Here is an 8,964-nt window from a genome sequence, read left to right as displayed (position 1 = left end):
TTATCTGTCACATGAGACATGTAACATGAGAGAATCTCATCAATATAAACTGAGATGTGATTTAGATTGTCAGCTTAAGAAACAGCATTGTAATGGTGACTGTAAATCTCCAGCTCTTCCATTACTTTACTGTGCCAAGGACACTCCAACTCAAACTTGCTGTCTGTCTCTTTTCGTCGGAGGAATTTGTGTTGCCTGCCCGCGGCTCAGACCTTGCAGCTCAATGGTAAATCCCGCTGGTGACCCGTGGGAGTCCCACAGGTGGCGTGTGGTAAGTATTCCAGGATTTGCCATTTACCCACCAAGTAATTGATTCATGATGCTGAAAGGAGTGCTGCATTTGATAACTGCCAGATGTGTAGAACCTGCTTTATCGTGGGAGAAGATTAAAGATAAAACAGTACTTAAGAACACAAGATTTTCAGTAATGGAGAAAATTACAAAATGATACAACAAGATCTGTCACTAAGATTGTGCTTGGCAATAAAGACCTTTCATAGCTGCTCCAATATCTCATCCAGTACGAGGATGACTGATTAGTTTCTGCAGTTTATATCAGATTTGGTACACCTAGAAAATCTTAGAGCTGCATCTTTCATGTTCCTGTTGATAAAGAGAGTTCCCAGAGTCTTGTGGAACAGCTATCCTAGCCTAAAGCAGACTGTCTTGTCACCTACTCCCAGTAACACTTTCCCTTCTTATTTCTTGTGCTAGGATCCACAGACTCATGGTAATGAAGGAGATCATGTCACTTCTGTACAGTGTTCTCTATAAAGTGCTTAATTACTTTTTCTGTCATACACTTTGATTAGAACACATTCCTTGCTTCGTTTTTTAATTATTTTCTTTTTTCCTTTACAAGCCCCTTCAGACAGGGTGCTATTTTTTTTCAAATATATTATAAATATATTATATCCAATTCATAAATAATGTATTATTATTATAATCTCATTTGAAAATGCAGCTGAAATTAGCTCATTTTTAGTAATTTAGATTTGATACTTGAAGGTAAAAGGATATCAAAACTGAGAAGTGGAGTTTCTAGAAAGAGGGTTTGGGGAACTCTCCTGTTAGTTATGAGGACCTTTTTCCTTCTAAGCCCCTCACACCTCTGCTTAGCAAAGAGATGGGAGAGTTTAGCCACTAGATATATTAAATGTACCACTCAAGAGTTCTTTGTTTATGTGTGCAGGTTTGTGTATAGGAGGGTTCAATTCTCTTACCTTTACAACTCTGGTGTAACCTTGTTTAGGTGCTTTTAGCTCTGTAAGATTTTGAACTCGGTACAGAATAAACGTGATCTCAGCATGCTATGATGACCTGTAGTATAGTCTTTCTTGCATTAAAACTGCCCCATATCTGGCACAACAGTACAAAGTTCAGGCAGTTTGTTGAAGCCTGAACTGGACTGTTCTGATATGATTTTCTTTATCTTATCAAAAGTCTCCCCAGTGAACCAGGTGAGTCCAGACTACTATTTTTTTTTCTTTTTTCCCCAGTCTTTGTCTTCTAGTTGCATGAGCCAGTTTTATTTTTTTTTTCTGGCTACTGTTCCTTGATTTTCTGTCCAGTTCTTCTCTGGGCATTTTTATCTGTGACTATATGGTGGAATCTTTTGGTTCAGGAAACTCTGATTTGCCTTAATCTGTCTTGGAATAAAATATTTTTCTCTCTTATTTTCCTAGTTCTGCCCCTGCCATGCAAACTTTGATTGCAGTGTGTATTTTGCCTGGACATTTTGGATTCCATGCCACCTCACCTGCTGTATACAAAATCAGATTAAACTTGTTTGCAGTTTCTCCACTGTTACTATTTCGACATCCTGAAAATGATATTGTATGCTAAATAGCAACTACATCTCCACAGGGATAGGCACAGCTGTGGTAGGCATCAGTAGCCTGAAAAAATGGCTTATAAAATTGGCCCACTCTGATCTGAGAAGTGTAGAATCGCAGTTTAAAACTCTCCTATGCACAGTTCACCCACTTTTAAATGAGGCTGATGAGGTGTATATCAAATGTCAGCCTGGGGCTCGTACAAAATTAAAAAAAAATTTCCTATGTTTAGCTCCAGTTGTGTGTCTAGTGGCTTCTTTTTCTCAAAGGCCTCTCTTTAGTCACCTTATTTGCCAGCTGGCCTTATAAGATTGCAATGTGCATCTGAAAAATCGATTTAAAAAGAACTGAAGCACACTCCTATTATATATTAACATGTGTCCTTGTAAAGAAAGGCCATGATCTGGGTATGCAAAAGCTAATAATTGACCAACTTGTGCTGCCATAATATTTGATCTATTTATTTTCTTTGCAGAAAGCACACGAAACACTCTGGAGAAACACTAAAACAAAACCTGCAAAATACTCCTACCAAGTTTAAATAGGCACATTTTAAAATGTTGAGCAATGACTATCAATGGTTATCACCAAGGGCTCCAAAACTCTTCTGTCTAACAAAGGAGAAAATGCAAATTTTACAGGTTAATGGCAACGCATGAAAAATAGGTTTACTTTGGCTCATTATAAGAATAGAGAAAGAGCTGTAAGATCTAATGTGATAAGGGAACATGAAAAGGCTGGTTTGTGGTTTTCTGTTACTCACAAGAGACAAGTTCAGCATTTGATTTCAGGAAGTTTCTGAGGGCTTGACAAGGTGCTCACCATTTGCACAACTGTGACAGCAAACCACTAACACTGAAGCTTAACCGTGACATTTGGCTTGGAGGTGAAACTCACAGTGACTTGCAGCGTTTGAGGGGGGACAAAAGGGACAAAATGGACAATCCATTCCTGTGTCAATACTAGTGGCAGAGGGCTTGTAGCCTGGGACTCCCACATCCAGGAACCTCTGAGAACTGATTTGGCCTCCCCGCTTGTTTGCCTTCCATAATGTGTATGTTGATGCTTTTGCCTTATTCACTGATTGTGCTCCATTTCCTCCAGCTAGAATTGCCTTGTGCCCTGGGAGTATTCCACTTCCCCAGATTTCATACCACAGGACCATTTCTTTCCTAAAATGTTCTGAGCTATTACAAAAAAAGTTTACTTGCATTACAATATGCTTTATACCTTTGTTATACCTTTGTTATACCTTTACTAGGGTAATTGATATTTGGTGTGCTATTGGTTTATAAAGTCAGATGATGAAGTCAATTGTGATTTTCTATTCTAACAGTGATTTTTTACTCTAACAGTGGTGCCACACCATCTTTGGCTTACATCTCATAACATTCGTGATGTATGTCTCATAATGTTCAGAGTAATCTCACAGTCTGGTCTGTAGGACTATGATAACATGAGTCGCTCTTATCCTTTCCCAATGAATTTTGGGATAACTCACCTTTCCTTCTGATCAAGCACACGTATTCTGGGAGAACCTCGGAGGACTTGAAGAATTTTAATAGTTTATCTCCTATCCACAGTATTCTAAGGAAATAAAAGTATTTCACCCAAATGAGTCAACCCTTTAATTTTAGTTTATAACCCAAGATAAATTTGATAGATGTGGTGCTTTCAACATAGGCTTTCTAGTTGGAGAAGACTGAGATTTTATGGTTACATTTTTTTCTCTGAGTAAGAGGTAAGGTGGGGGCAATACGTGGACAATATAACGGCATGGAAATTTCAGTTGTAGTATCCAGCTGTGAATCCTAAACAAATTTTGTGGTAGTCACACCGTGGTGGGCTTAATTCTGAGATTAATGTTTACATCCTGCATGGGAACATATTCCAATCACTTGTTATTACCCATGTCATATTGTATAATCACTTTCATGAATATGTTGCACATTGGTTTTTTTGTTTGTTTGGTTGGTTTTTTTGTTTCCCCCCTCCAGTTTCTCATTGAAAATCTGTTCAGGACTTGCTTGTTCTTATAGCTCAGAAACTTCTTCTAATTCCTCAACTAAACGTATACAAGTCAATTTATTTACATTTCTTCTTGTATCAACTTTAGATTTCAGCTTAATTGATTTGAGTGGGAGCTGAGAACACTTTGAGAGGCTGACGCTTTTTGAAAGAGCGTATAAATCTTTAATTCCAGTGCTCTCCAGTTTTCAAGGAGAAACTACATGTTTCCTCCTGCCCGGCAACAGAGATGCTTTGATACCAACATGTTCTTTTAATTTCCTTAAAGCAATTCTTCAGTTTTAGGGGGTTGTTTTAATTTAGCTTTTGTACCTTGAAATATCTGGTCTCTTGCAGTAGATATTAAAGAGGAAAATAGCATACACTTCTAGGGATGAACTTTGTTAGTATTTGTTTAACAGAAGATAAATAATGAAAAAGCTTTACTGTGAATAGAATTCATGAGAGGCTTAATTTTTTTAAAGATAAGAAACCAGCATCCTTCATTCAACAATACCCTCGAAGCTGTAACTTTTGTGTGATTTCTTGCTGAGCAGTTGTTTTATCTTTGGCATGTACTTGTTTGGCTATTGGGGTTTCCTCAGTTTTTCATTTAGTGCTAACAAGCAGAACATACTGAAAATATCTTTCCTAAAATTGTCCTAATTTAGTGGCACGTCTGTGTTCTGGTAGGCCTAAGCCCTTTGCTAAGGGATTACTGTCAGATTCTGAAGAGATGAATAAGAAAAGTTGTCCCTTCATGTCCGGTTTAAAATGCAATGTTCAAGTTTTTGCAGTCAGGTATCAAGTCTTGCTGCTGAGTTGAATGATAGCAAACCTTAAGGATTTGAAGAATAATGTAGTTGTTAGGCCAAACACCAAAAAGGAAATTCTAAGTAGCAATTGCCTAAGAGCGGCATCTGAAAAACAAATCTGAATATTCCAAAAAATCAAACACGTTGTACCAAGTATTTTACATTTTGTTCTGGCAGTGAGATATTTGTTTAATAACTTCCGTTATGATAAGATTGCAGGATTAGTCCCATTTTTAGTAATTATGGCCTGCCTCCAGCAAAAACTATCCACACTTCTTCCTCCCTAGAAAATACAGTTACCTAGGGGCCAATTTGTTATGGAATGCTTGGGACCAACTTTGAGATACATACACCACATATGCACATATGTTTATGTCTGTATGTTAGCAATTCTGGACCTTTACTTTGGCATTGCCTTTACTACGAAGTTAGCCCTGTTTATGGTGATTTTTACATATGCATGGTTCTCCTATATTCTTAATCAGTTATACATTACTTAATTACTCTCACAGTATATGCTACTCAAAATACAGATGTGTTAGGGATCTTATCAGGAGTTCCCAGGCACAAAGCACTTGCCATTATAATCTTTTGGGTATTGAGTAACAGTTTTAGTATAATTCACTCAGCTTAGAAAGTCTCCCACATTTTCCACCCTTGTTTCGTTGTGTGCTGGAGAAATTAAAAGTGGTTGGGACCTGAAAATTAATATTTGTATTTAAAAAGAAGACTGTCAGTTCCAGGTTATACATTTCCTGTCATCTGGGAAGCTTGCAGAGATGCTTGCAGCAACAGATGTGAAAGTTGGTTGCAACTCACCTGCTTGTGAGTCCCATGACTTTTTAATTTTTCTTAACTTTCTTGTTTCAGTCTTCTTCCTGCTGCTTATTCTCCTCCAGTATATAGGTTCTGTTCTTCTCCTCCATGCATTTCCTGATGTTTTCTGTCATACAGCAGTACATTTTCACGTGAGGAGCTGTGCAGGAGCTGTTGCAGGATTTTAGCAGTTCATTACATTAAGCCTTGCTGGATCTAGCTGCTTGGTGAATAGGGAAGGGGACAGGAAGAGGAGGAAACATGGGCCAGGGCTTTGTGTCACCCAGCCCAAGTGTGCTGTTAGTGGTGCTAAAGGGATGCTACAGACCTTTCAGCCACTTTCCACCAGTTATCTTGCTAAGTATACACCTGGAGATTTTTGTTTCCAAATTCTGGCTCAAACACAGCCTTCCCTCAGGTTTGCTGTTAGTCTGTAAGCGGTGACCTCTCAGGGCCGGCAGCAAGACTTTTTAGGACTTTTATTATTACTCTTTTCATGCAATTTGGCAAGATTTTTGCCAAGAAGCCGCCTTTCTTTCAGTCTGGTTGGCAGCTGTCTTTGACATATTTCAGACGAGAGATCGTTCTTCATGGATTCTTGGCCAGTTTTCTCCCCAGCAGCTGACCCTGTCTCTCACCCTTGCAAGTGTGACTTCCATGGTCTTTACAAGTGGATGATCTTGACAACTGTTCTTTCTAAGCAGATCTTTCACATCCCATCCCTCCATGATTCTTGCAGGCAAGTACACCCTATTGATACTTCCTATTGTCTCCCACACTTCCCCAGCACTTTGTGTGAGCTTCTGACCGTGTGCTCATTCACTGAAATGACATTTTCCTGCTGGTTGCTTGTTTGTTTGACTGTAAACTGATGGCTGAATAAGAGTAAACAAATACCACAAATAGGGAGGTCAATTTGACTTAAAATACCACAATTTCAAGACCGTTCTCTGTGCTCTCCCTTCAGCACTGAGTACTCAGAGGAAGACTGACAGTTTTCTGCTGAAGGTACTTAAGTTGGCCCAAAATGGGGACCTAAGCTGTTTTCAGTTAGAGGTAGGAACTGATTTTTTCCTGTCAGCTTTCTTTTCATTTTAGGGGGAGGGTGTTTGCTAGAAAATACTCTGAAAGCAGTGCCAGCATACCTCTGAAGATTCCTGTTAACTGTGCTTTGTGCCTTTCGTGTGGTACTTTATGCCCTTTCTAGAAACATCATGCTTACAGACTCTTTGTCATTGACAGGACATGATCGATTCTTGATTCTTTTTGGTTTTGTCTTCTATCTTCAAGGTCCAGACTTTCTCCTTGAGCCAGTTACTTTCTTTAACACCCAATTTATCCTACATGTTATCTACTGGGCTTATGCACACCTCTACAGTGTTAGCTCTTCATTGTTAATTTAAGATTCCAAAGTCCAGCTACTCTGCATAATAAGACATAATCAAATTTCAATAAAGAAAAAAATAATAATCTCAATGAAGCTACAATGAATTACAATAACTAAATATCTGTTTGGAGTTGGTTGGATCCTGGCTGGAGATCACCTTTATCTTCTGGGACCATCTTTAGACATTTGTTGCTCTTTAAACCCTTCTGATGAGATTTTAGACCATCATCTTAAGAACATGATGCAGTTATTTGGAGATATTTCAAAACAAAAGTTCTTCCTGACATGAAATTACATAACCATAAATCTTTCCTTACTGTCATTTTTTTTTGCCATTTTCTACCACTGTTTGAGAGGTTTAAAGCCGTTCCCCTGTCTTCAGAATCTCAAATGGAGTTGAAAAATGAAATGTGTTAAATCTATGCTTGCTACATTACAAATACATACTTCTTTTGGAATTACATCGTTGCTATGGCAATGTGCAATTTGCAGTCTTTAAATGCATATATCCATTGCCGTTCGTGTGGCAGAATGATTTGCTAATAATTACGACCCTTGGTACCTCCAGCATTATACACCACAGCGCAACGTGTAGAGCATGCCTTTTTGTATCTCATTCTCTGCTGAAACAGGAGTAGTATAGAAGGGGATCATGTTTGCCTCTTCCTATGGAAGTGGTCTACTGACAGGCCTCAAAAAGACTGAGGAGCAACTTGATTGTACAGAGCCAAAGTGTGCAGGGAAGCCAGGATATGACATTTCCAGCCTCTTGGGGCTGGTCCAAGATGCAGATCACAGATGGCTTTCATGCCCTGAGGCCAACTGGTACAGCAAGGCTTCTAGTGAAATTCTCTTCTCTTTGAGACAGAGCAGCCATGTCCAGACTTCCTAGTGGGAAAGATCCCTGACGTGTATTAATTCCTGAACCATGCCTTGGCAGTGTCCTGGGGAGTTGTAGTTGGCCTGAGCCAAAACTCTGCACAGACTGCATGAGCAATTTAACAATACAGGCAGTCACAGGACAGTGCTCAGGACCATGCCTTGACAGTGGTTGGCTTGCTAGTGTAGATGAAAGTGCTGTTTCTGAGCATCCTTCCCAACATGTCACCTTTCGTTGTGGTGAGATGAGATCTTGGATATGCATCAGTGCACACTTTGTGCCTGCGCTTCTTGCCTGTGCTCATCACGCATGGAGAAACATAAAAACAATTTCTGCAACACCTTAACTTTAGACAGAATAGCTAGCTGGGGATTAAATAATGCATAGGTATTGTTGCCAGCAAAACTAATTTGAACAGACCGTGCTCTCAGTATAGGAGAAATACATATTATTATTTTTCATGAAAACAAGAAGTTACCATTCGGATCTCGTGCTTTTGTGATGTTTGCAATTTGCTGTGCATGTTCTGATATGCAGAGGACCTTCCAAGCTCTGTAGACCAGCAAAGTCTCAGTGTGTGCTCTAAGTTTCTGGAAACCATTGTGCAGGTGAGATTTCATATCATTCTGGGATTTATTTATTTATTTATTTATTTTGCTCCATATTTATTCATCCATGAATGGTCACCTTCGTATTGGGTATCCATATATAATGTGATTTCTGGTATTCTGCTGTTATTAGTTAATACCATGTGAGAAAACATGTTTGCATTGTTTTATGCAGGAAATATATTTGGTGAGTGCAATTTTGCTTTCCCTGAACAGAGTCTAGCCACTGGCCTTGAGCGGAGGTCAAGTGGAGGAACACTGTTACAGGTATGTTCTTGGATAGCAACACCTTGCCACCAACACTTATCAGTACAATAAATTTGAAGCTAAACTTGCAATTTTTTTTTTCCTTTCAGCTCATAGAAACCATCCTGGAACTGACTGCTTATGATTGCTTTTTGAAACCTCACTGATTTCTACATTTGCACCACTGCACAGTAAAAAGCTCATGTTTTGGAGCAGTCTCACCCACTTTGCTCCAGGAGGAAAGGGTCATTACTGCCTACTGTACTGCATGAGGCCCAACTCACTCTATGCCAAGGAATAAATTCCAAAATTATTACACAGACAAAGCTCACAGAAAGTGAGTTTGTAGTTCTTCAGCTCTCTGAATTCT

General features: G+C 39.1%; 1 long non-coding RNA gene across 1 annotated transcript; it reads left to right on the top strand.

Annotated features, from left to right (window-relative positions):
- Nucleotides 1-33: 33 nt before the first annotated feature.
- On the top strand, nt 34-8,836 carry LOC125182616 (uncharacterized). Its single transcript, XR_007162725.2, has 3 exons — nt 34-271; nt 8,524-8,615; nt 8,705-8,836. It is a non-coding gene; the product is annotated as an uncharacterized lncRNA (long non-coding RNA).
- Nucleotides 8,837-8,964: the final 128 nt, after the last annotated feature.

Source organism: Anser cygnoides, chromosome 2, assembly GCF_040182565.1.
Source record: "Anser cygnoides isolate HZ-2024a breed goose chromosome 2, Taihu_goose_T2T_genome, whole genome shotgun sequence".
Lineage (NCBI taxonomy): Eukaryota > Metazoa > Chordata > Aves > Anseriformes > Anatidae > Anser > Anser cygnoides.
Note: the sequence above shows the minus strand (reverse complement) of the source record. Positions and strands in the feature narration are given on the sequence as shown.